We start from the raw sequence: 27,224 nt of genomic DNA, 5'->3' as shown, positions 1-27,224 counted from the left end.
ACAATTCTCAAAGGTTGATTTCAGAGCTCAGACTGAAAGGAAAAAAAATAAACCACACGTTTCATACCAGAGGAGAACACAGCTGGAATCCAGCCGCGATCAGTACGCTTGGCCGCAAACACAATACACACGGGGTCTGCATGCAGTGTGTACATAACCTTAAGCACATATTATTATATTGGGGCAGGAGGGTGACTAGTTATACTCTGCTATCTCTTATGAAGCAAACCTGTACACCGTAATAATAACAATAACATCTCTTTAATGAATGAAGATTTACATATTTTTTAAAAAAGAATAAAAAAGTTTTATCTTTATTTTTAATCTTTTTTTATTGTATTTCTTGTTCCACATTTTTCCCACATTAGAGGAAGTAATAGCCCCTTAATACATTAACGCTACGGGCCGGTATCGCCCAAGAATCTGCCCCGTTGACATTTTAGTTAGATTTTTGCTAAATTTTGGCAATAAGGAATTTTATATCAACACAAAAAACGGTTGATAAAAAAAAATCTACTTATAGTCGGAGTAACAATGGGTGGGAGAATCATTCGGTCAGTTGCTGTGAAAGGATTTGTGTCCTGATGATAATTTAGACTCAAATGATGTCTGTTTCAGTATCAGGGGCAAACGCAGGATTTGTAGAGGGGGGTTTCCACACCACGCCGCCAGTGGGCGTGACCAGCATGCATGGGGGCGTGGCTATAATTTTAGACAGTGCTTGGCTGTTCTCCAACTCTTCCTATCCCTATAATATACATGGGCAATGCTGCGTGCACTACTGTTAGCTGCACACAGCTCTCCCTTTTCAAGCAGAGCCGTGTGAAGCGGGAGCAGGGTCCAGCCACCTCAACAGTGCCCCAGGCCTTGAGGGGGGTTTCCAGACACTAGGAAACCCCCCTCGGTTTGCCTATGAGTGGGTACATAGGCCAAGTAAAACGCATGTGACATAGGGGTCCCTTGGCGCCAGTACTGTGCAGTGCTCATCGTACATTGACAGAAAATAAAAAGGTTATTTATTTCATACCATTATCTATCCTACATTTTTCATGCCAGTCTGAAGTTCTGTTGTTGGAACCTACAGCAATTGTCATTCATTTTCTGTTTCATTGTCATTTGCTTGCCCCATTTCATTGTACTGTACAATAAGTGACATTGTCATTAACTAACTCATAGTATAGATTATAGACTGGGTAGTGAGCGTCATGCTGATTGAGTGAATGGAGCAGGAGACCTGATGGCTCTTAGACACATATTGAATCTGCTCACACTGAGATTCCAAAATATTCAACCAATAAAATATATTAACTTGATGTCTGATTTGTGTAATATTGGAATCCGGACTTAGGATTTTAAAAGTTCAGAACAACGAATATTGTTTTCAATATAACATTCTTTTAAGATATTTTATGAAACCTTATTCTCTATCTTACTGCAACTATTGACCTCCGCTAAAAGTTCTAGAAGGCTACGTGTACGTTTTAATAAAGACAGACATCACAATCAGTATGGCATTCACACTTTTCAGATTGTGCGTATGACAAAGAGCTGAAACAGGCTTGATCTTTAGCAGTATTTATCACATTTTTTGGAAATGCTGTCATTCTAGTATAGGATGAGCCCAAAAAAAACCTCCTGGGTGCACATGTATTAACCTCCAATTTTTTAAACTCGCTGCTATTCGGAGAGTTTGCAGTGAAAATTTAATGAGGCAATGGCTTTAAACCCAATGACGCTTTAAATTTTCACTGCAAACTTGCCGAATAGCGGCGAGTTGAAAAAAATTATTACATTTACCCCCTGAGTTGAGATGGTGCAAAACTGAAATCCATTTGCAGAGTGAACATGACCAGGCACCCCTCAGTACTGCAAGGAAACCCCTAAAAATACCAATCAACTGGACCCGCAAAAGAAAGTTTAATTTCCACAAAATGAGGTGCAACAGTGCACCTTCTCCTTATATCACTACAGATGCCTAAGTCACATAAGAAATTGCCTTTATTTTTATAGTTATTACTTACAAAACAAAATTGTTATTATTAAAACATAAATATTTGTCCTTCCATTTATAGTCACAGTAAAAAGAGACAAGAATAAATATGTAAAAGACAAACTAGAAACTTCTTGCGGTATGAAGTCAGCTGTGATCACCTCTCCGTCAGCCAGACCTTCTGGCAGGGAGAGCGGGGTTAACGTGTGCATCTGTCGGCACGTGTGCTGAGGGCGAGAGGGCGTTTTTCTTTCAGCGAGGATGCTTGGCACTCGCTCAGCTGCTTTCAGGGTGATGTCATTAACATTTGGTTAAGTAAAAACAACAACAACAGAATCTCACCAACCCATTTATGGAGATTATTTCTGTAATAGAATTTGTCCTAAAATGATTCTTTTCTGCAGCTGTTTGATTGATGAATCCCCAAAACAGATAAATATAACCAGGATTGGCAAACACTCCGTATCCTTTTATTAATTCACTTCCTGACCTTGTAGATGCACAGAGAAAGCAGTGAGGCGAAAGGCGTAGAGATGAGGGAAGAGAAGCGAAAGAGGAGTGAGAGTAAAGGTAGTATTAGAAGTAAGATGTGCGGAATTAGTGACGCTATATAAATAAATAGATGATGATGGGCAATTACCTATCCTTACAGCAGGTGGCAAAGTCATTTTGTAGGGAGCAAAGGGCTGTGCACCCTCCTTCAATGCAGGGAACGCCTGCCCTCCGCCCCAAACTCCCCCATCTCATTTAATTGATTTTGTCCAGTAAAACAGAATCTCGTCCTTGCAGGTAGGTGCAATACTAGGCGCACTTGCGTATCTAATCCATATTCAGTGAAAACTTTTCCACCACTGCAACAACTGCAACCTTGGCCTGCAATACAGGAGTGGTCGCATTTGTGCTGCGATTTTTGATCCACTTTTTCGGAAACGAGCCTCATATCTCCCAACTGTCCTGATTTAGGCGGGACGGTCCCGAAATGAGGGAACTGTCCGGACATCCCACACATCAGGACTTTTGTCCCTATTCCAGGACACTTGGGAGATATATCCCATCCATTGCTACCATTCAATGTCTCAAGTGCCTGAAAGGGCAGATTAGGTGGCATCTGATCAGGGGCTGGGGGCCTCACAACCCTTCTGCCCGCTCTGGTGATTTAACTATTAGCTGAGTTTGTCGGAGCGACCTCAGAAGCCCCCTCGTTGTTCCAGCAATGACCCAACTGAGAAACACCGTCCTTAGTTTCCAACATAAAGAAGGAACCACCCAAGAATTAATATGTGTCGGTAGCCAGAGCCTGGTACACACAATGCACGTTACAAATGTGCTGTATTAAGTCAGCGTGTATGTCTCAAAGGCATCCGCGGGTGAGTGATGGTTTGGGGATTTGAGCTTGTGAACTGCATATTTGTCAGCGGAGACTGTCGATGTAGAACATGTACACAAAGCGAATGTGTCATCAATAATAAGCTGCAGGTTCTGAATTGAAGCCAACCGGTCCTGACTCCTGGGCAACAACAGTGATTACCTAATATTACTCTAGAAACAAGAAAGGGCAGACAAGGTAGCATCCGAACATTGTCTTGAGGTATCACACCTCTCCGCCTACACTCACACATTTAACTATTGCAGCTATCTATTGCAGAGGGAAGCAGGACTGCACTATACAAGACCTGACATTCGACTCGGATACACCAAGCCTCATTTACTAAGCGCGAGATCCTCTGTTATGATACCATAAGCCTCGAATTCTACAGGCGTGCAACAATTTCCTTTTAACGTTTGCAGAGGACCAGAATTTTGCACAGGCAGAAGGGAGGGGTCAGGCGGAGTGACGTGCTCTTTGCTAAGTAAGTAAGTAGACGCTCTGGTGCAGCAAGTTTTGCGGAGTAGAGCAAAAATGAAACTTCATGTTGGGGGACAGGATTAGAGCCTGATTATCCAATAGGCTGGCTAGGCTGCAGCTTAGGCCGCAAAGGCTTTTGGGAGGGAGCCAAATTTTGACGAGTTACAAAATGATGACGGAGAAGTATAAACGGAAATTAATTTTAAAATATAAGAGGATGGTTGTTTTACAAAGCAAAAAGAAAACATAAAAGAAAAACGTACTAAGGTTTAATTCTGGCGTTTTCGCATAGTAAAGGCTGAAGACAATGAGTCATCCTTGGGCGGGCGCTTGAGGTTCAGCGAGAGGGAGAGACAAAGATTGCGACAGGCGGAGGTACGACATCCTCCATCCCCTCCCCCTTCACATCTTCACCCCCAGTAGCGCGTCTTTAGTGGCACCGTTCTGTGACAAAGATTGCCATGGTCCTTTATCAAAGAGCCGTGTTTGGAAAAACGCAGCAACATATACATTGGTGAAAGATGCCAGATTTAAATTAAGGATGACTTCGTTTTTACCTACCGCGTATTAACCTGGCGCAGAAGCTTATTAGCCTAGGGCGTCCCGAACCCTTAATGAGGCTCTGAACAGGATGTAGGTAGAAGCATTAAAGGGATGCATTTTTAGGGATGGACCTTCCTATGCAGAGGGGCAAACAGCCACTTCTACCCAGCAAAAGACTGTGACCATTGAATCAGCTCTGAACTGGCGGATGTCAACTACCGATGGGCAATTCCCCTTCAGCCAGACAGACTCCTGTTGGTAAAACACCCTTGAGAAACAACCATTTTGGCAACCTGAAGGCTAAATGCGGCTTCACTGTTCATTTGCCGGCCTTGGGTTTGCTCGGAACAGATCTCAGGAAGATGAATTGGCTTTGCCCCCCCCCTCCTTAAATTTTGCTATGGGGGTCAGCGATGGATTGCTATCTCCCTGCCTAACCTATCACGGAGCAGAATCAACTGACACCATCATCACCCCAGATTTACAGATATACTGCAGAACGCCGTTTCATGGAAAAGCAAAACAAACGCAGAACTTGGAGATTGTGAAGGCTTAAATAAATAAAAATTAAAAAATAAAAGCTAAAAAAAAAATATATATCTGCAAAAATATATCTACAAAACATTCCAGGTATGTGCAGAAACAGCCTCACTGCCTGTTACCAGCAGATCATCCATCTTCGCCTTTCAAACATTACACTCAAATATCCATAGTTTGTATTAAACCCTTCTATCGGGAGAAGACTGACGCATGTTTAAGAGAAAAATAAAAACACGTGTGAATTCATCCCTAAATAAATAACATCAGCCCTTCCTGCCTTTGTAAGTAAGTGTCAGTCAATGTATTGTAGAGTGCATTATATAATTTCAAAGTGGTGCTTATTAGTTTTTATAAAAACCTAAACTTAGAGTTTTATAGATACAGGCTCTTGTTCTGTGGTCAATGTGCGAATGTGCAAATTTAGTGCAAAGCGCTGGTGTGGAAATGTGAAGAGCTCGCCCGGGGTCCTGGGGGCTGTCCGGGCCCCCATAAGCTGTAGGGATTTTTGAGTCTCTGAAATTTGTTTTAGATGCTTTTAAACACTGTATAGTATAATATAAAACCTATTACATGATGTAAGGCTGTCTGCCCGGTGCCCCCCACCTATTCCCATGTCACGTTACCTTTTCTGTGTGCCTATATCTCTCTAATGTCTCCCCTGTGTTTATCCACCTGTTCTTTATGCCTTCCGTATGCATTCCCTATTCTGTTTCCTTTGTCTGTCCACACTCCCCATGTATCTCTTCTCAGGTTACCCCCCTCTCTCACTCCCCACCTGCTCTCCTTTGTCCCTCGTCGTCTGTTCCTTGCTCAGTTTTGAGATACCGTTCCCCTGGTGCTTCTAAATACATGACCCCCAGACTGTCTGTGTTGCTCCCACCTTAGGTAGGTGTAAGGTGAAAATGGGGGTATGTTTAGGGCGGAGCAGCTTGTGTCATCTAGTTTGTTTGCCCCAGTGGTAGCCCTAGGTGTCCTCTCTGAATATTGCTTCAGATTTGGGGTCCTAGTGTGATATTGTCCCCCAGGTCCCCAGTAAAATGTTAATTGGGAGTTCTCCCTTGGTGAGGTGTTTTACTACTTTTCCTGGATGGTTTCATGTCTGATATGTTGGGAACCATCACCCCAAAAAATGGGTTTCCAGATGGATGTGGGGTTTCTGGCAGCGATACCAGGCAGGTCGGTAGTGGTGTGCATCAGTGGCAGGGGGGCTTACTGTGTATGGAGGTTGGATGGTGGCTCCTCTGCGCCAACTGGTGACCAACCAACTTCTTCACCAGTGTGGAGTCCTTCTGTGGGACAGGTATCTGGACTGGGGGACAAATTGGAAGGTTGACTTGGTCTCCCAGGTCTCACTAGACTACAAGTTTAAGCTGAGCTTTAGAGCTAGGTTCCGGTTAGTCGATGAATAACGGCCCACTTCAACCACTGCTCTACAGTTTGCTTTTAACAAAAATATCTAATAAGTTTTGTGAGTCAATTGAACATTGACATATGAATGAAATGAATAATGAAACAAGCAACTAAGGACTCAATCATCATTAGGTACAAAGAAAAATGAAATAATGAAATGAGGTATAAATGAGAGTGAAGTAATGAAATATGGTACAAATTACCATGACATACAATGGAGATCGAAATAGTGAAATAAAGTACAAATTACAGCAGCATGACATGGTATTTACTTCTAACTAGAGCAAATTTAAAGTATTATTATACTGTGTGCTGGCTTTGTGTCCATGGCTCCCAAGCAATCTCGTTATGGAAAGATTATTCCTTCTACACTTGTGTCTTCCATTGGTTGGCTGGCAGTCGTCATTGTGTAATCAGTAGTCACATACAAAGCATTGTGTGAGTTAATAAGGGATATGAAAATGTTGATCTCTCCGGATCTTCAATCAACCCCAATAGAAAAATATGGTTATAGGGTCAAGGGGAAGCTGTCTATCAAGCACAAGTTAGAGGCTTTTAGCTTTTTTTAAGGCACAGTATTTATGATTAGAGGAATTGACTCGATGTTTTTTCAAAACATCTAAAATGGATCCATCTTCTATACACGGTGGGGGCAGCAATTTTTTGGACTGCATCAATAATCATTAGAATGTAGCCTATCAAATCACTAGGAACCAGGGACATCATTCAGACACTCTGTACTCCCCATAAAGACTACGTACTCTCTTTTTCAGGTCAAGTATCCGTTCCTGTAGATACACTGTAACCAGGTCTGACAAAAGGGGGATTGTAGATGCAGGGACTCTGGGGTTACCTGTGAGCCCCAGTTATTCAGAAAAGAAACATCCAAGGATTGTGTCAGATGCAGAATTATCCTTCAGTAAACTAGCAAGAGTAAAAATGTGCTAAAGTTGACCATGTCACAAGATCAATAGTCATGTAACCAAACATGGAACATTTGGTGGGCCGACCACTGAATATTCATCACCATCATCTATTTATATAGTGCCACTGATTCCACAGCGCTGTACAAAGAACTCAGAGGGTCCCTGCCCCATCGGAGCTTACAGTCAAAATTCCCTAACACACACACACACATAGATTAGGGTCAATTTTGATAGGGGCCAATTAACCTAGTAGTACATTTTTGGAGTGTGGGAGGAAACCATAGCACCTGGAGTAAACCCACGCAAACACGGGGAGAACATACAAACTCCACACAGATAAGGCCTTGTTTTGGAATCGAATCCATGACCTCAGTGCTGTGAGGCAGAAGTGCTAATTACTAAGCCACCATGTTGCCCCAACTGGATCGATGATTAAGAGGAGGGATGTGACAGATGATTAAGGAGAGGGTCCTCTGGAAGTCGTCTATCCCCTGGCCCGTGATCGCTCTAAACAACCCTGAACAGAATTCACACTGCCAGGCAGCTCAAGTGTACAGGTCAACTAGTCATGCCTGAAGAGAGCTTAATAAATAGCGCACAACATAAACTCTTATAGGAAACGTAAATACATTCTGCCCAGTGCCGTGACAGTGCCACAGTTTCAATGAACCCACAGCAGTGTCAGTGACTGACACCCATAGGCAAACCGAGGGGGGGTTTCAAGACCCTGCCCCCGCTTCACATGGCTCTGCTTGAAAAGGGAGAGCTGTGTGCACCTAACAGTAGTGCACGCAGCATTGCCCATGTATAATATGGGGATAGGAAGAGTTGGAGAGCAGCCAAGCACTGTCTAATATTATAGCCACACCCCCATGCATGCTGGTCACGCCCACTGGCGACATGGTGTGGAAACCCCCCCTCTACAAGTCCTGCGTTTGCCCCTGACACCATGTCCCTTTGTAGAACTGTTGCATTATGGGATAACGTTTGTCAATCAATCATTTTGTCTGCATAATTAAGAGTGTATCTGAGTAAACGCAGATGACGTGCCACAAAATAAATTTCTCCATTATATATCTATTTTGTAACAAAAATTATTGCAGGTGTACAAAATACAGATTCTGCCGGTATGAACTAGATTTTATACAGCAAAATTATGTCGAGGCACAAAAGCATTTTTGCGGGCGGCGAAGAATGATTTTGCGTGCAACAAAAGTTATTTTGTATCACAAAAAGATATTCATGGTAGTTACAAAATATTGTTTTTTGTAAATCCTGGCACATATCAGTTACACAGGGGTAAATGGTTACTGTGCAATTGGTTTACATAAATGCTACATGTTTGCATCGTAATAGATGATATGTACATACACATACGACCTGGCAATCCGAATTCTATGCAGAATCTGAAGCTCCCATTTATGAAAGTGAAATACAGAAGAAAAAAAATTAAGTTAGGGAGGAATTATACCAATGTATCTGCAGAATATGCTCAATTATCACAACTTTTATCTCCAGTTTCACTTCACTTTCATGTATTTATCCCAGTTTATTCAGCAGTACATAATGCAGCAGACAGTAATGGGACTATTAATGTCATTTCTCATAGACTGGAGGAGCATGTGAGTGACAGATTGTAGGAACCAATAGCAAACCAGGAGAGGGACAGCAAGCTTTCTAGATGATCACCACTTAGTTTTTGATTGGTTGCTTAGATTGATTGACAAACACTTTGCAGAAATTCTGTTTTATATTAGGAATGTGCACCAGCCACCTTTTGGTGTCTCGTGTTTTATGTTTTGGATTCGGATTTGCTTGAGGTTTTGGGTTCGGATTTGTTTCGCAAAACACCTGACGAAAGGTTTTGGTTCGGATTTAAGGTTTTGGATTCGGATTTATTTTGAAAAAAACATAAAAAGTGTTAAAATCAAGTTGTTGGGGTTTATTTTCACTCCTACGCTATTATTAACCTCAATAACATTCATTAGCAATCATTTCCACTAATTCCCAGTCTATTCTGAACACCTCACACCTCACAATATTGTTTTTAGTCCAAAACGTTTCACCGAGGAAGCTTTCTGGACTGCATAGTGCAGTGGTCCCGCTACACAATTTGGTACCGGGGCCACAATATATCACCCTCAACTGGTCTCAATTCCACCAAAAAAGTATCTGGACTGCGTAGTGGAGTGGTCCCCACAATATAATAAAAAAACCCTCAACTGGTCTGAATTCCACCAAAAAAGTATCTGGACTGCGTAGTGGAGTGGTCCCCACAATATAATAAAAAAAACCCTCAACTGGTCTGAATTCCACCAAACAAGTATCTGGACTGCGTAGTGGAGTGGCCCCGGTACCCAATTTGATACCGGGGCCACAATATATCACCCTCAACTGGTCTCAATTCCACCAAAAATGTATCTGGACTGCATAGTGGAGTTGTCCCCACAATATAATAAAAAAAACCTCAACTGGTCTCAATTCCACCAAACAAGTATCCGGACTGCGTAGTGGAGTGGTCCCCACAATATAATAAAAAAAAACCTCAACTGGTCTGAATTCCACCAAACAAGTATCTGGACTGCGTAGTGGACGGAGTGGTCCCCACAATATAATAAAAAAAAACCTCAACTGGTCTCAATTCCACCAAGCAAGTATCTGGACTGCGTAGTGGAGTGGTTCCCACAATATAATAAAAAAACCCTCAACTGGTCTGAATTCTACCAAACAAGTATCTGGACTGCGTAGTGGACGGAGTGGTCCCCACAATATAATAAAAAAAAACTCAACTGGTCTGAATTCCACCAAACAAGTATCTGGACTGCGTAGTGGAGTGGCCCCGGTACCCAAATTCATACCGGGGCCACAATATAATAAAAAAAAAACTCAACTGGTCTGAATTTCAGGGAACAGATGGCGGACACCGGATGGACGTCTAAAACCAACATAGCAGTTAAGGGCGCAGTTCCTCTTTTTTGTGACTGCACAAACAATTAACGTAGTAATAGAAATGACAGGTTTTTTTTGTTTTAAATATAGAAAGAAAGAAGGCAGCAATAAAAATGGCAGTTCCTCTTTTTTGGAACTGCACAAGTAGTGATGAAAATGAAGGTGGAGCTGGTGGCATGTCACGGTCCTCTTCAGAGGACAATCTCCTGACCAGCAGGTCTTTGCACCGCTGTAGACTTGTGTCCGCCGGAAACAGAGACACAACATACGCTTTAAACCGAGGATCGAGAACGGTGGCCAGAATGTATTCCTCTGACTTTAAAAGACTGACCACCCTCGGATCCTGGCAAAGCGTACGAAGGGCTTCATCCACAAGAGCTACATGCTTAGTGGAATCGCAATGGTGTACCAGCTCCTCCCTCACTTTCTCCAGCTGATTCTGCAAAAGCCTGATCAGGGGAATCACCTGACTCAAGCTGGCAGTGTCGGAACTGACTTCTCGTGTGGCAAGTTCAAATGGCTGCAGAACCTTGCACAACACGGAAATCATTCTCCAGTGTGCTTGACTCAGGCGCATCCCCACTCCTTTTCCTATGTCGTAGGTGGCTGTGTAGGCTTGAATGGCCTTTTGATGCTCCTCCATCCTCTGCAGCATATAGAGGGTGGAGTTCTAGCACGTCACTACCTCTAGTTAATTTAGATTGCAAGGCTTGTAAATACTTTGAAGATAAAAAAAAGCAGGCTGCACAGACTGTGGAGCTAGAAAGTGAAATTAAATGGACCACGTTACTTTGGTGGCTATCTATGCCCCCCCCCCCGCCCTACATTTGTAGTTGAATATAAAAAAAGCAGCCTGCATAGACTGTAGAACTAGAAATTCAAATATACAAAGAAATGGACAAAGGCAGTTTGGCATCTGTCTGCATCAGATCCCCTCTCCACTAGGAGTAAAATAGAAAACTATTCAGCCGTTATATAATCTAGAATATAAATAGAAATTGAGAAAGGCAATTTGGTATCTGTCTGCATCATAATCATCAACATCCTCAGCGCCAGCTACATCAATATCCTCCTCCCGGTGTACAACATTCACACCTTCATTAGCCAAATCTGTAACTGGACTGTGGGTGATCCTTCCAGCATATGCAGAGGGCGTGCTGCAAATGCTGGATGGAGTCACCTCTTCCCGTACAGTGATGGGAAGGTCAGGCTTCACAACCACCAACACCCTTGGACTCGCCGTGGGGATTTGTGATGTCATCTGTTTAGAAGGCAGAGTTCTTTGCTGTTTTGTTGTTGTTGCTGACAGCATAACTCTTTAAAAATTTTTGTAGGAGGGGGAGGAGGAGGGCTTAGATCCTTGGGTGAAGCTGGACCACTAGTCATGAACACGGGCCAGGGCCTAAGCCGTTCCTTGCCACTACGTGTCGTTAATGGCATATTGCCAACTTTACGTTTCTCCTCAGAGGATTTTAAGTTTCTCTTTTTGCTACTTTTTGAGAACTTGGGCTTTTTGGATTTTACATGCCCTGTACTAGGAGATTAGGCATCGGGCTTGCCAGACGACGTTGATGGCATTTCATCGTCTATGTCATGACTAGTGGCAGCAGCTTCAGCATTAGGAGGAAGTGGGTCTTGATCTTTCCCTACTTTATAATCCAAATTTTGGTTTTCCATTATATGTAGCACAAGAGAGCGTACCCCTAAGCCACATACACTCGGCAAAGCCTTTAAAAATTATATGCGGCACAGGAGAGTACCACTGCACTTATACTGCTGAATCAGTGAACTTTGTATATCAATACCACTGGACTTATACTGCTGAATCAGTGAACTTTGTAATATATCACTACCACTGGACTTATACTGCTGAATCAGTGAACTTTGTAATATATCAGTACCACTGGACTTATACTGCTGAATCAGTGAACTTTGTAATATATCAGTACAACTGGACTTATACTGCTGAATCAGTGAACTTTGTAATATATCAGTACAACTGGACTTATACTGCTGAATCAGTGAACTTTGTGATATATCAGTACCACTGGACTTATACTCCTGAATCAGTGAACTTTGTAATATATCAGTACCACTGGACTTATACTGCTGAATCAGTGAACTTTGTAATATAGCAGAACCACTGGACTTATACTGCTGAATCAGTGAACTTTGTAATATATCAGTACCACTGGACTTATACTGCTGAATCAGTGAACTTTGTAATATATCAGTACCACTGGACTTATACTGCTGAATCAGTGAACTTTGTAATATAGCAGAACCACTGGACTTATACTGCTGAATCAGTGAACTCCGTAATATATCAGTACCACTGGACTTATACTGCTGAATCAGTGAACTTTGTAATATATAGCAGTACCACTGGACTTATACTGCTAAATCAGTGAACTTTGTAATAGCAGTACCACTGGACTTATACTGCTAAATCAGTGAACTTTGTAATATATCAGTACCACTGGACTTATACTGCTGAATCAGTGAACTTTGTAATATATCAGTACCACTGGACTTATACTGCTGAATCAGTGAACTTTGTAATAGCAGTACCACTGGACTTATACTGCTGAATCAGTGAACTTTGTAATATATCAGTACCACTGGACTTATACTGCTGAATCAGTGAACTTTGTAATATATCAGTACCACTGGACTTATACTGCTGAATCAGTGAACTTTGTAATAACAGTACCACTGGACTTATACTGCTGAATCAGTGAACTTTGTAATATATCAGTACCACTGGACTTATACTGCTGAATCAGTGAACTTTGTAATATATCAGTACCACTGGACTTATACTGCTGAATCAGTGAACTTTGTAATATATCAGTACCACTGGACTTATACTGCTGAATCAGTGAACTTTGTAATATATCAGTACCACTTGACTTATACTGCTGAATCAGTGAACTTTGTAATAGCAGTACCACTGGACTTATACTGCTGAATCAGTGAACTTTGTAATATATCAGTACCACTGGACTTATACTGCTGAATCAGTGAACTTTGTAATATATCAGTACCACTGGACTTATACTGCTGAATCAGTGAACTTTGTAATATATCAGTACCACTGGACTTATACTGCTGAATCAGTGAACTTTGTAATATATCAGTACCACTGGACTTATACTGCTGAATCAGTGAACTTTGTAATATATCAGTACCACTGGACTTATACTGCTGAATCAGTGAACTTTGTAATATATCAGTACCACTGGACTTATACTGCTGAATCAGTGAACTTTGTAATATATCAGTACCACTGGACTTATACTGCTGAATCAGTGAACTTTGTAATATATCAGTACCACTGGACTTATACTGCTGAATCAGTGAACTTTGTAATATATCAGTACCACTGGACTTATACTGCTGAATCAGTGAACTTTGTAATATATCAGTACCACTGGACTTATACTGCTGAATCAGTGAACTTTGTAATATATCAGTACCACTGGACTTATACTGCTGAATCAGTGAACTTTGTAATATATCAGTACCACTGGACTTATACTGCTGAATCAGTGAACTTTGTAATATAGCAGTACCAATGGACTTATACTGCAGGATTGTTTCGGGATATTTTTTTTATTTTTTTTTATAATTACTTTTTTTGTAATTTTTTTTATAACTTTTTTTGAAATTTTTTATAATTTGGGAATAATGGGGAAATAACTATGCCCTTAGAAGGACAGAGCACAGGACACAGCACCACTGGACTGAACAGGACACAGCACAGGACCCAGCAGCACCACTGAACTCAGAAGGACAGAGCACAGGACACAGAACAGCACAGCACAGCACGAGATATAGCAGGACAGAGGACCACCTAACACAACCTCCCTCTACCCTGATCAATGCCCGAGTGAAGATGGCGGCGACTAGCGGGAAATTTATAGGATCCGAGTATCGCGAGATCCGACAGCGGGATTATGACTCAGAGCCTCAGTTTCAGTTTTGCAATTGGCGGGAATACCCGGATCTGTCTTGGATCCGGCTCAGATCGGCAACGTTCGGGTGGGCTCGGATTTCAGATATCCGAGCCCGCTCATCTCTATTTTATATAGCTATTCTGCAAATCAAATCCATTATGTAGACATCCCTGATAATTTGATGTATTCACTTGTTCATGTGATGATATACGGCAGAAACCAGTGAATAATATTGATTTTGGATGCCATTGATCTGCAACTGGCTTAAACATGTCTTTATAATTTATTTTGTAGACATAACAGATTATCTTATGTCACAAAATAAATTGTTACAACACATCTACTTTTGTAGGATTACATTTATTTGGCTCATTTGATAAGGTGGCAACAAAATTGATTTTGCCCCCCATTATGTTATGTCATAAATTGACAACATTTTGAGGCTAAATTGTTAGGAAACCCTCCAGCCAGTGCAACAAAACACAGAGTCTGCTCTGAAAGTCTGGTGTTCACTGGAGCCCCTAGTGGTGGGGACAGACTTGGCCGCAGACAAACAGAGGGTCGTGAGATGTGCACTGACTGGGGAGAACCCAGTGATAGCGTGTAGGAGCAAACAGCAGAGTGAATGCAAGCAAGGGTCGAGGGCCGGCAGCAGACAGCGAAACCAGTAAACAAGCCGAGGTCAGAGGCAAAACAGCAGCGTAAGAGTCCAGGCAATAGATCAGGGTCAGAAGCACAGGTTCAGAGTCCAGGAACAGGCAAGGGTCATACACGGGTAATCAATCAGAGGTAGTAACACCAACACAGGAACAAGGTAGCAGGCAGCAGAACTAAAAACAGGCAGCTATAACCAGCAGTGAGGCTCAGAGCTCACTGCCTTAAATAGTACAAAGAGCCAATCAACACAGAGGAGGGTAGGGCTGACAATCAGCCTCAGGAGGCAGCTAATTAATTTACTGGCTAGAACTAGCATAGGTAATAACATAACCAGGAAGCATGTATAAAAATATAAGTGAACCAGTTTAAATCATATGAGAGCTCCCCCTGGTGTTGGAGGATGTCCCTACACCCTCTAACATCTATGTCACAAGGATAATAACAGAGCACAGAAACCAAAGCACACGTCCGGCTGCTAGTTCACGCCAGGATGTGGCGTACCACCACCGCCGCGGCTCGTGACATAAATATCAATTTTGTAAATACACAATTGATTTTGTGTTACAACATGATTCTATTTTGCAGAACGAAATGGATTATGTGCTACAAAATTGTTTTGTGTAGACCTAATTGAAAAAAAGTATTGATCAAAATGTACAAAATGCATTGTGCTGCCTGCGACAATAACTGATCTTGTGGACAAAACACAGTGTAGATCAATGGCACCTTATAATGCTGCAACAATATATTCCCTGTGTAAGCAATGGGACGGTTGAAAGGGCTCCCTCAAAAGGCAGAGTTGTTTGTACAACGTTGCGATGCTGCCTAACCAAACAGTCGGGAGGTATGACATTGTACTGTAGAAAATCAAGAGAGCTACGATACATAATACATCATAATATAGGCTCCTATAAAGTGAAGTCTGCATCGCTGCAAAAGTAAAATGACACAACTCCCCTAGAGGCTTAAAAGCTTTTTAACATAGAGATATATGCAACAAATATATATGTATACAGATCAGCAATAGATTTCACTTCCTCCGCAAGCTTACATCATTGGAAAATGTCTCAACGTGTCATACTTACATAGCACAAATGTAATAAAGTGACGACTTACCATTAATTAATTGGCACGGTGTAAACGCTGAGTGATCCGGATAATCTACCAGCTCCTACAGGTTTATTTGTGCATTTTGTGAATCATACGGTACATTTATGTTTAACATGTGTCGTAATCTTATCTATAATTTATTGCTTAGTATTATTAACATTTAAAATAAAATAAATAAAGCTGTAGATTTATTTGAAGATTCGCCACCCAACCAGTCCACAAGTCAGCCGCCTGTACTTGCAGCGTTTTCCATGCTGGTTTAGCCCTGTGTGCCAGGGCATTTTTGACACAAGGGAAGGAGAACACCTTGGCCCCAGGGGGAATATAGTGAGGATGGCAAGATGATTAATTTTTTTATTAAAAACATACATAGCCAATCATCATAATTTATTTATATAGCGCCACTAATTCCGCAGCGCTGTACAGAGAACTCACTGACATCAGTCCCTGCCCCATTGGAGCTTACAGTCTAAATTCCCTAACACACACACACAGACAGACAGACATACTATCAATTTGATAGCAGCTAATTAACCTACCAGTATGTTTTTGGAGTGTGGGAGGAAACCGGAGGAAACACGGGGAGAACATCCAAACTCCACACAAATAAGGTCATGACCCCAGTGCTGTGAGGCAGAAGTGCTAACCACCAACCGTGCTGCCCAATCACAGTGCTCCTTAAACTGACTGTAGGAGGAAGTGGTGGGTGATTGTTATTGTACACTTTTTCCTGGGCTTAGCACTAGGGGCATTGGACTGGTGTTGGCCATAAAACCGGGAGACAAATAATGCAGTTACCATTAGTCAAGACTAGATTCCTGTATGTGACCTGGTAAGAAGTTCAATCACAGTTCTTTAACCATACTTGCCAACTCCCGAAAACGTAATTTGCATCACGGGGGGCGGGGCCAATATGACGCGATTCGCCTCGCCCCGCCCCCTCCCACCCTCCAAAATGGCGTGTTGTGTTATATATCAGTAAGTAGGGAGAGATAGGTGGCACTTTTTCTAGCATGTTTTCCATTTATTACGTTTTTCAGTTGGGTGAACGCGTCTATGCGTCAGCGTCTGAGTCGGTCCTAGACGGACACTGAACTTGGTTCCTTCTCTGTCTCAGTGGTGAGCTTGCAGTTATGTTATAACCACAGAATCAGCTTTGCCGATTTATGTCATAACTTAGCGATAAATCACGTGGCGAAATCAACGTCGCAGCCGCTGAATCAGATGCGTCAAATAAACATGATTCTACAAAATGAAAAAAGGAATGTTTTGTGACACAAAACTAATTTTGTAGCATAAACTAGTCTGATGTGTCTACGGGGTTATATACATAAGCTTAAGGCAAAAAGAATCTATTTACCAGTTACAGATCAAGGGCATCCAAAATCTGTATTATTCACTGGCTTCGGCCATCTTCATCACATAATGTATTTAGTTTACAGAATAGCTATATACTCCACAAAACAGAATTTGTATTTTATATTTAAATACATTAAACTCCCTGTATAGGGGCGGGGCAGGAGGGCTGTGGCGGGACCCGAGGAGCCTATAGGCAGCCCTCTGGGGAGTGACCACACACCCCATCGCAATGTGGCCACGCCCCTTGCCCCAATGTTGGTCCATATTCTAAATGTTGTTGGGAACGAGTTGGGAGAGGGAGTGTAGGAAATGCTAACATGAAGACCGCAGAGTAGAATAAGTAGAGTGAGAGCGACGGCCCCACATCGCCTAGAGAGTCAGCTCTTCATCCAAGTGTTTTAAACAACACAGTATTGATGTGATAATGAGGTAACTGCTGCCGTGTCATGGGATACGACCACGCTGGGAGGCGATTGAAGGGAAGAGGTGATCGGTACTGCAAAATAACATTATTCTACAGCATCATTTGGACTGTTATATAATGAAAGTGATAAATAAATCTCTATAATGAAATTATTCATTTAAGAGCACCTGGCGCCTATCAATTTGCTAGGAACCGGTGATGTCACGGAGGCGTGAGGCACGAATGCTCAGTGATGCTCATAGCTCCTAGTCAATTAATAGGCTGCATACTGATCCAGCCCAGTATATGGTATCGGCAATGTGTACAGTTGAATACAAATAGGAAGAGACATGTGGTATTTTCTGTAGCATAGCTTCCATGTGTATAGTGAACACTAAAGTGAATATAAACTTTACTCATAAATAAATGATATTGTCTTTACATCAGTTTGCGCTGTTGGTAAGTAGGGATGAGAGGTATGAGACAAACGTTGTATAAATGATCACAGCTTAGAGTATATTTCCCTCTGGTCAGTGATTACAACTCCCCACCGCAAACCTCAAAGAATGGAATTTTGTTTTGAATCTTCCCCTCCTCTGCTTCCCTCGATGCCTGAGAGTCTCTGCGTCTCCTCCAAGCTGTGGCATGAAGCGGGAATGTGCTCAAATAGAAATAAAAAATGTTTCAGTAAAAAAACAAAAAAATTAGAGTATCCTCAGTCTGACCCTTTGAAGAGCGACCGGCACTGCAAGTGAGCTCATAGAGAGGAATTTGGAGAATTCACATTGAATTAGTACAATTGCATTTAAATCCTGCAGGACCCATCGCTAGATATAGAGTTAATTTGAAGAAACGATAAAGACAAACAGAGAAACCTATTTATACTATCTGAAGGAAGAGTGCAGTTATTCAGGTCACAAGGTGACTTTTAATATTATTTTTTATTTACGGTTATTTTCTGTATTATGCACAAACTTCAACTTGAAACAGATCAAGTAGCGTGTACCAGGTGATAGGCAAACCGAGGAGAGGGTTTTTCTAGTGCCTGGAAACCCCCCTCCAAGCCTGGGGCACTGTATAATTGAGGTGGCTGGACCCTGCTCCCACTTCGCATGGCTCTGCTTGAAAAGGGAGAGCTGTGTGCACCTAACAGTAGTGCACGCAGCATTGCCCATGTATATTATGGGGATAGGAAGAGTTGGAGAGCAGCCAAGCACTGTCTAAAATTATAGCCACGCCTCTATGCGTGCTGGTCACGCCCACTGGCGGCGTAGTGTGGAAACCCCCCTCTACAAATCCTGCGTTTGCCTCTGCAGGTGATCATTATATCTGGGTGTGTTTTACCATCACTGACAATGATACGTTTCGTCACGGAACACTAGTGAGTCATGTGACTCTAGTGACATTACAGCATAGGTTATAGATAGTAATGTCATTTTATATATATATATATATATATATATATATATATATATATATATATATATATATATATATACCATATTTCTCTGATTCTAAGATTCCATCGATTGTGGCACGCACCCTATGAATAAAATAACACATTAAAGACGCACCCGCGATTCTAAGACGCAGCCCTTTTTTAGAGATGTTTACATGGGGAAAAAGGTGCGACTTCTAAGAATCTAAGCACCACGGTGTATACCCAAGCATAGTCTGACACTCCTTTTATATATGGCTTATATTAAAAGTGTAGATGAGCTTCCTCTACACTTTGTCAAGTTGTTTGTTCCGTGCACGTTAGGGAATGTTAATGCAGGCTTTGATCTGCCGCGGACCTTCCTATAAACAAGCCCCTTTAATGCACGTTATATATAGGTTTGCGAAACGCCTGGAAATTCATTGCCTGCCTATAAACAGAGAGGAGAGAGCGGATTCAGAGAACTTTGGAATTCCCATGAAAATTTTATATCTCACATTCTTACCATCATTTCCGATTTGATGCATCAGAACATGCCGCCCTGATCCAACCAAACCATACCTTGATCTTGCCCATTTTTGGCAAGGCAACCCCAATTTTTTGAGTGTTGAAAACTCAGGTCTGAACCAGGAAAATCTGGGTTTTGGGTTGTTTTTTTTTTGCAATTATGACATCACAGTACAATAAAGACAGTTTACAATGCTTCCTTTGCATCAAATAGGCCATAGGGGATCACATAAGCTTGCAGCCCATCAAGGACTCTCTGGTATCTTTAGTGCCCAGTCCAATCATGAATCTTCCTTTGATTGAATCGGTCATTTGTACTGTACTGTTGAATCACAATTTCAGTTCACTTATTGCACAGGAAAGCTCTTCATGAACTAATGAAACCTAATTTATGACTTGCCAAATGCTGCCCTTATTTACGCTGTTGCACCAAGATTAATAGCCGTTTGTTCCGCTGAAGACTACTTCTTTCAGTGGGACTTAAGAGCTGACAATCAGGGCAGCGATAGTGACCTGTTGCATTGACTCATGCTACATCCGCCTCTGTGTAGACGTCACGCAGAGAAATAGCTGCTAGCGCAGGTCTGGATGTAAATCACTTCTGATGCTTTTGGATTATAATATTATAGATAATAATGGGAACTCCGACCTCCTGCACAGAAACTCCGTGATGACAGAATGACCTGGACAGAGGGAGAGAGATGACGTTGGAGAGAGGTTCTCTCTGAGAGTGTTCATCAGAATTACTTCCAGAGTGAATGTTTATCCATTCTGAGTGTTTCAGTGGATGATCCGGCATGAAACGGATAAATGAGGGTCCAGGGTTGAATTCCCCCCTTATCGTCCCGTAATCTCAATTCTTCACTTCCTGGTATTGGTATGTGGGGGCATGTGTCTGGGAAATTAGATTGCAAGCTCCGACGGGGCAGGAACTGATGTGGCTGAATAACGTTCTGTGTCTGTACAGTGCTGCAGAATATGTTGCCAATATAAAAATATAATATAGAAATATAATACAAAGGCCCATGTGGGCAGCACGGTGGCTCAGTGGTTAGCACTTCTGCTTTCCAGCACTGGGGTCATGAGTTCGATACCATGGCCTTATCTGTGAGGAGTTTGTATGTTTTCCCCGTGTTTGCGTGGGTTTCCTCCAGGTGCTCTGGTTTTCTCCCACAATCCAAAAACATACTGGTAGGTTAATTGGTTGCTAACAAATTGACGTGTGTGTGTGTTTGTGTGTTAGGGAATTTAGACTGTAAGCTCCAATGGGGCAGGGACTGATGTGAGTGAGTTTCACTGTACAGCGCTGTGGAATTAGTGGTGCTTAATAAATAGATTATGATGATGTACTGTAATAATTGTCACATAAGTCACTTTGCTCTATGAATTGAATAGTTAAATGTATCACATACATGTATGAATACTGTTCAATGCATTTTATAGCTTCAGGGAGCGAGCGTTGGAGATTCTGGTACGGCTCTACCACTAGGTGAACCAGGGCCGTCTTTCCCATTGGGCACAATGGGCAGGTGCCCGGGGGCCATGCAGCCCAGGGGGGCCCGTTGGAGGCCGCACAAAAAAAAAAAACCTGAAAGAAAATACTTACCATGGCGGGAACCGTATCGCCAGCTGACCGCAAGGTAAGTATTTTCTTTCTTTTTTTTCCAGGTTTTTTTTTTTTGTGCTGCCTCCAACGGGCCCCCCTGGGCTGCAGGGCCCATATATATATAGTCACTTTTTTTTATTTATTTTTTAATATAAATGTATATATAGGGGCCACGGTGCACTGCTTTGCCCGGGGGCCCAAAATGTTGTTAAGAGGGCCCTAAGGTGAACAGAGGAGGGTGCCAGGGTTTAGGGGGCACCTAAAACACTGAATCAGCGCCCGTCACTACGCGCCAACTGCTGACGTGAGCCAGCAGCTTGTAAACCTGTTGCTCCTCCATGTTGGTAAGGAGCAGGTATTAGGCGCTGGGTCTATGATGTCACACTCCCAAGAGGAGAAGATGCCGCCCACCTCTGCCCCACACAAGGTAAGAAGCCGGCTGGGAGTAGTACAAACACAAACACTTCCAAGAGAGGTGCACAGATTCCACTGTGGTCAGTAAATGAATTATTTACAGCCCAGACAGAAGAATGAACATAGAGTCTGTCTGTGTTTTGTGCCCTCTGAGGATCTGCTGTGTAATTCACACCTCAATATACTGATTCTCTCATAGTAACTGGCTCTGCAGATCCGGATGACAGCAATTTACATTCTTCCATAACTGTCAGAGCTCAGACGGCAGAATGATCTACCAGCTGGAGAGAAACCACAGTGGTATCTGCACAGATCCGTATAGTCTGACATACGACAGGCTCTGCATTGTATCGCTGGGCTGCTCTGCACAGACACAGGCCAGGCTCTGCATTGTATACTGTGCCCAAGCTGCACGCTCTGCATTGTATGCAGTACCCAGGCTACATGCTCTGCATTATATAACAGGCTGGATGGCACCTACTCCTTCACTCTTTCTCTAGAGTGTCACTAACCCCATCACAGAGAGAGACAAGAGCACCAACTGGGACAAGATCCTAAATAATCTGCCACTTTCAAATGACTGATTGAGGCATTGAGGAAAGAAGCGGAACGGGGGGTATTACAGGTAACTTTAGAGTAGCCAAGAACTAATCCACACACTCAGGAGAATCTTCACTGAACCGCTGAGCTCCTCCGGAACGGTCGCAACGGCGTTCTGTGGCAATGTAACATCGCAGGGTTCTCTTCGCCCCCCATAGAGATGTGAGTAGAAATCCACAATGTCGAGATACTGTTTTACCTGCAAATGTGCGCAGCTGCAATATGCAGAAAACATTGTAGGTAATTGAGTAAGCCCCTCGCAGTTTAGCAGCACTGTCCAGAGCACTGGGATCAATGGTGGTACAACTGCCAATGCAGGGGGGACGGCCTCTGCGGAGACAAGAGGTGAGGTGGGCCACAACCCACTCCAAGGTCTCCGCTCCTCCCCTAGGCCCCCGCTCCTCCCCTAGGCCACTGCGCAGCACTCTAAAGAGGCATCTTCTGAGCATCCGTGAGTCCAGCACTTGCATATCTCAGAGCAATGAGAATAAGCAACTTGCAGGGTGATAGAAATACATGGCTGAGATGCACAGAAGGGAGCCACAAATATAAAGTAATGTAATATTGGAAGAGCGCACAAACCGGTAGATTAAAGTATTCTGATTTTGAAAAAGCCCTTAATTGGCCTGGTGCCTATAAAAACAAATCTAAAAGTAGACTTACATTGGCCGTTCGGACCTTCTGCTGGAATATTAGTATGTTATACGCTTCGGTCTAACAAACAGATATGACAGAGCTACATTACTGTTGTTGGCAATGACATTCAATATCTTATGGCTCCCACTAAGATGTTGATTAAGACTGGTGGTCTTAAGCTGGGTACACACTACAGAATTTTCCACCAACTTTTTATGCCGAGCGATTTTACATGCGATCGATGGTCCGATCACCCGGTCCATAGACTGCATACACACTAGCCTTGTTTAGGACGATAAAGGGAAGAGAGGACGTCCCGTTAGCGACTTTTTACAGCCATGTTGTCGTGAGCAATGACTGTAATTTCGTACTCACTGTTGTGGATCGGTCGGAAACTTATACACACTACACAATGGAAACGAGATTGGAACAAAAATATTTAACGGTACGACCAACCAAATGAGGCAACAAACGTCCATTTGGGCAGACTTTCGACCATCGTGTCACTGCACACACTGACCCGACTTTTGAACGAACGATCGTATGTCGGCTGATTGAGCCGATTATTGGACGAAAACCGTGTAGTGTGTACCCAGCTTTAGTGTGTCCATATACAGGTCAATTTCTGCCCAATTTGGTCTAATATGGACCCATATGCAGACAATATTGCAGCATTTATGACCACCTTAACATTGTATATGCCATCAAGTCTAAAGATCAGTTTGACAAGTGAACTCTACTCTGTGTTATAAAACTTTGGCTCGGTCGGTGTTTTGACTGCAGACATTTCTCTTGGCCGAATTTTAGCGTGGCTGAGACATCAGTAATAATACAATAATATGGTAAAAATAATAACAGTATAAATCTACGCGCTGCAGGAGGATACACAGACTGGAGGTTTATCCTGCTCATTCTGCTGGAAGTTACAAACAGACTTTGAAAAGGTGAAAGCAATAAATAAAATCTGGTTATTTCACATTTCAATTAAATAACGTTTTCTGCAGGTAATAGGCTGCCCCCAAAGCATTTCATGCTCTATTATGTTTGCTTAGTGTAAAATAAATATTGTTTAACTGAGCGCAAGTGATAAGTAAACATGTAACGTTCCAAACAGCAGATGCAGCTCTTAGAGGAGGAGGAGGAGCAGCGAGTATTAAGCGTTATTCCTCTGCTATAACTGTGGGGGGCGCTCCAAGTGGACAGAACCCTGCAGTGCTGAATTAAAATCACTAACAATGGACAGCAGAATATAAAAGTGTTGAATAGTAATAAAGTAACATTTGTAGAAGCCTGCTATCCCCATATCTACAATCCTCGGCTTATCTATATAGGGGACGCAAAAATTCCAGGTCCATCCCCATAAGTGTCCCATACTGTAAAAATTCCCTGGCACAGTTGGAACCCCAAGGAGAGAAGTATATAGTATGTAATTATAGTGTGTACTGCAGGTTATCCGTCCTCCCGACCAGCATAAAAACACTCATCTAATGATTAATGATTGGGCAGCACAGTGGTGTAGTGGTTAGCACTTCTGCCTCACAGCACTGGGGTCATGAGTTCAATTCCTGACCATGGCCTTATCTGTGTGGAGTTTGTATGTTCTCCCCGTGTTTGCGTGGGTTTCCTCCCACACTCTAAAAATATACTGGTAGGTTAATTGGCTCCTATCAAATTTGACCCTAGTCTCTCTGTGTGTGTATATTAGGGAATTTAGACTGTAAGCTCCAATGGGGCAGGGACTGATGTGAGTGAGTTCTCTGTACATCGCTGCGGAATTAGTGGCGCTATCTAAATAGCTGGCGATGATGTTTGGGAAATCTCAGTGCATTACTGCAAACTGTGGCACAGAGCAAGGTTAATGTTGTATTATTCATATTTCACAGGCCATCAAAAGTACTTTTTTTTATTAGAAGTTCTTGTCAACAGAGGAATTTTGTTTTGTCAACGTCACTTTTGCAAATGGAAAAAATATTTATGTTCACAGAATAAACATTTTCTTGATAAACACAGGTGTATGTGATTGGTCTGGGTTTGCAGAAACTCTCAGCTCCAGTATAATATACTTAAATGAAAGTCGTCTGCTCACAGTGGACCTAATGTACGAAGATGATTGGTCTGACCTGGTCTGAGGATAAGACTCTGAAAACTAGAAGTCTGTGTAGGATTGTGGGGGGTGGAAAATTGTGTCACTGCGAAAAAGTGTAACTGTAACATCAACGTCCAACCTCCTCATACTTTAAAACCGGCCCTTTCATTAACTTGCCTTAATGAATCAGGCCCAATATGTTAATGTTGTAATGACCTTTTCTAATATCTTAAGTGGTTTCCAGCAAATCACTCTGTGTAACCAAACAAGGGGTTAATGTATTTTACCATTTGTGGAATTCAATATATTTGCTATATTCCAGAAGGGTGTTCTGCTATATTTTGAAGAACACATTGCTAGAACTGCTCTTAAACAATTGAGCAATAAAACTGTTCTAAAACAGATTAGCATACCAGCACACCTCTTTCAGTGATGTCGGGGAATTTGAGCAATGAAGACATTTTTTTTTTTTAAAGTAATGGAATGATTTTAAACATCTTTAGAAGGTTTTTGGAGATCAGTCTTCTACTGATGAATTGTCTATACCGTCTAGACTTCCCCAGGAAAAAGATTCTGCAAAGTATGTGAGTGTGCTGCTACCGTTTCTGTGATTTATTTCTGTCTTATTTTAAAGTAACTGCAATGCATTGACAGTTCTTTATGTCAATTTATCACCATTTTTATTCAATAAGCATTGTGACGTTTGTAAAAAAAAACAAAAAAAAAAACAATCACACTTAGTAGCATCCTGTCTTTGTGTTCTTAAATAATTCACATGCCAGATAGGCTTGGTTTCTAAAACACTACATTTATGCATTTCATTATTCTACTTGCATTCTGGGATAAGTCAGGGAGTAACCGAAGTCTTCTTAAGAGTGTCAGTTCTTCAACTAAATTTTAGTGTTTGTGGGGTCTTGGTGATAAATCGTGAATGTGAGATATTTTTTTTTGGGGGGGGGGGGTTGTGTGGGATTTTAAGTTTTGATTAACGCTTTCACACACCATATATTAAACATAGCTTTGCAAGTCTAGTCATCTCACCTCATGGGATAAACAGCTCAGGCTGCCAGCGCTTCGACTAGCAGTAGACGATTGTGTTAGAGCAGTGTTGGCTCTAACACAATGACACTGTGACACTCCATGTGTTGTAAAACTACAAGTCCCAGCATGCTTTGCCAATATATAGCAGCATATTGCTGGACGGATATGCTGGGGCTTGTAGTTTCACAACACCTGGAGTGTCACAGGTTAGCCAACACTGTGTTAGAGAGTCTTCTAATGATCCAAGTGTGGAAAATGTCTTTGTCGCACACACACAATATCCTCAGAATTATCCACCACGAAAAGTCCCAAATTCTTAAATAAATTCTCCCTTCCTTGGAATTTCCAAGAGTTTCCTGGTACTTGATACAATACAACGATAGCAATCATTTGTTTGTAGAGCAGTCTGTTTATGAAACAGTTTCCTGAATTGTATGAATGATCTGGTTACATTTAACACAAACAGAACCACGAGAGTGGTTTACAGTAAGTCCAAGAACTAAGATTATACTAATGAGTCCATTGCACGGAGGTGGTAGAAATGTTCTAACGATCCCCGTTGACTTTAACCTGCCAGCTCCTTGTAGTGCTGATCATAAAACACCTGTACTTGCGCCACCTAGTGGAGTAAGTCATAACGGTTTAGTTGCAGCACTCTATTGGGATATTAAGACATATTGGTAAAAATCTATAAAAGTGGAGGACTCTAAAAAGGATCTTTGTTGAAACTATACTTTTACAGCATACTGTAGTAAAAAAAATATTAATTTAGTATGTAAAAATTATTTTTTTTGTGCTTACAATCCTTTTTTAGTCCTAGTTTTACACTTTCTTGAGAATAGTTTTTTATCATAGCGATTCTCTTCTCTAGCATCTTGAAAGAGGATAACTTCTTTCCTTTTTAATGTGGATTGGCGATACAGCCAGGAAGAAAATAAACATAAGAAAAAAAGAAAAGTGAGTGAGGAGTATCCTCCATACAGACTATAGTACAATAAATCCTGACAATGTACCCTTAACATCTCACTATTCTCACAGGATGCGATTTGCAAGGTACTTTACAATGAAACCTCGATAAAGAAAAGGTGCCCTATAAAGTATATTTAATATCAACCAACACTTACCAACCTGGTGGGCAGCATGTTGGCTTAGTGGTTAGCACTTCTGCCTCACAGCACTGGGGTCATGAGTTCAATTCCCAACC

This window comes from Mixophyes fleayi, chromosome 8, assembly GCF_038048845.1.
Source record: "Mixophyes fleayi isolate aMixFle1 chromosome 8, aMixFle1.hap1, whole genome shotgun sequence".
NCBI classification, from domain to species: Eukaryota; Metazoa; Chordata; class Amphibia; order Anura; family Limnodynastidae; genus Mixophyes; species Mixophyes fleayi.
The sequence above is the reverse complement of the archived record's forward strand: the minus strand, read 5'-3'. Positions refer to the sequence as shown.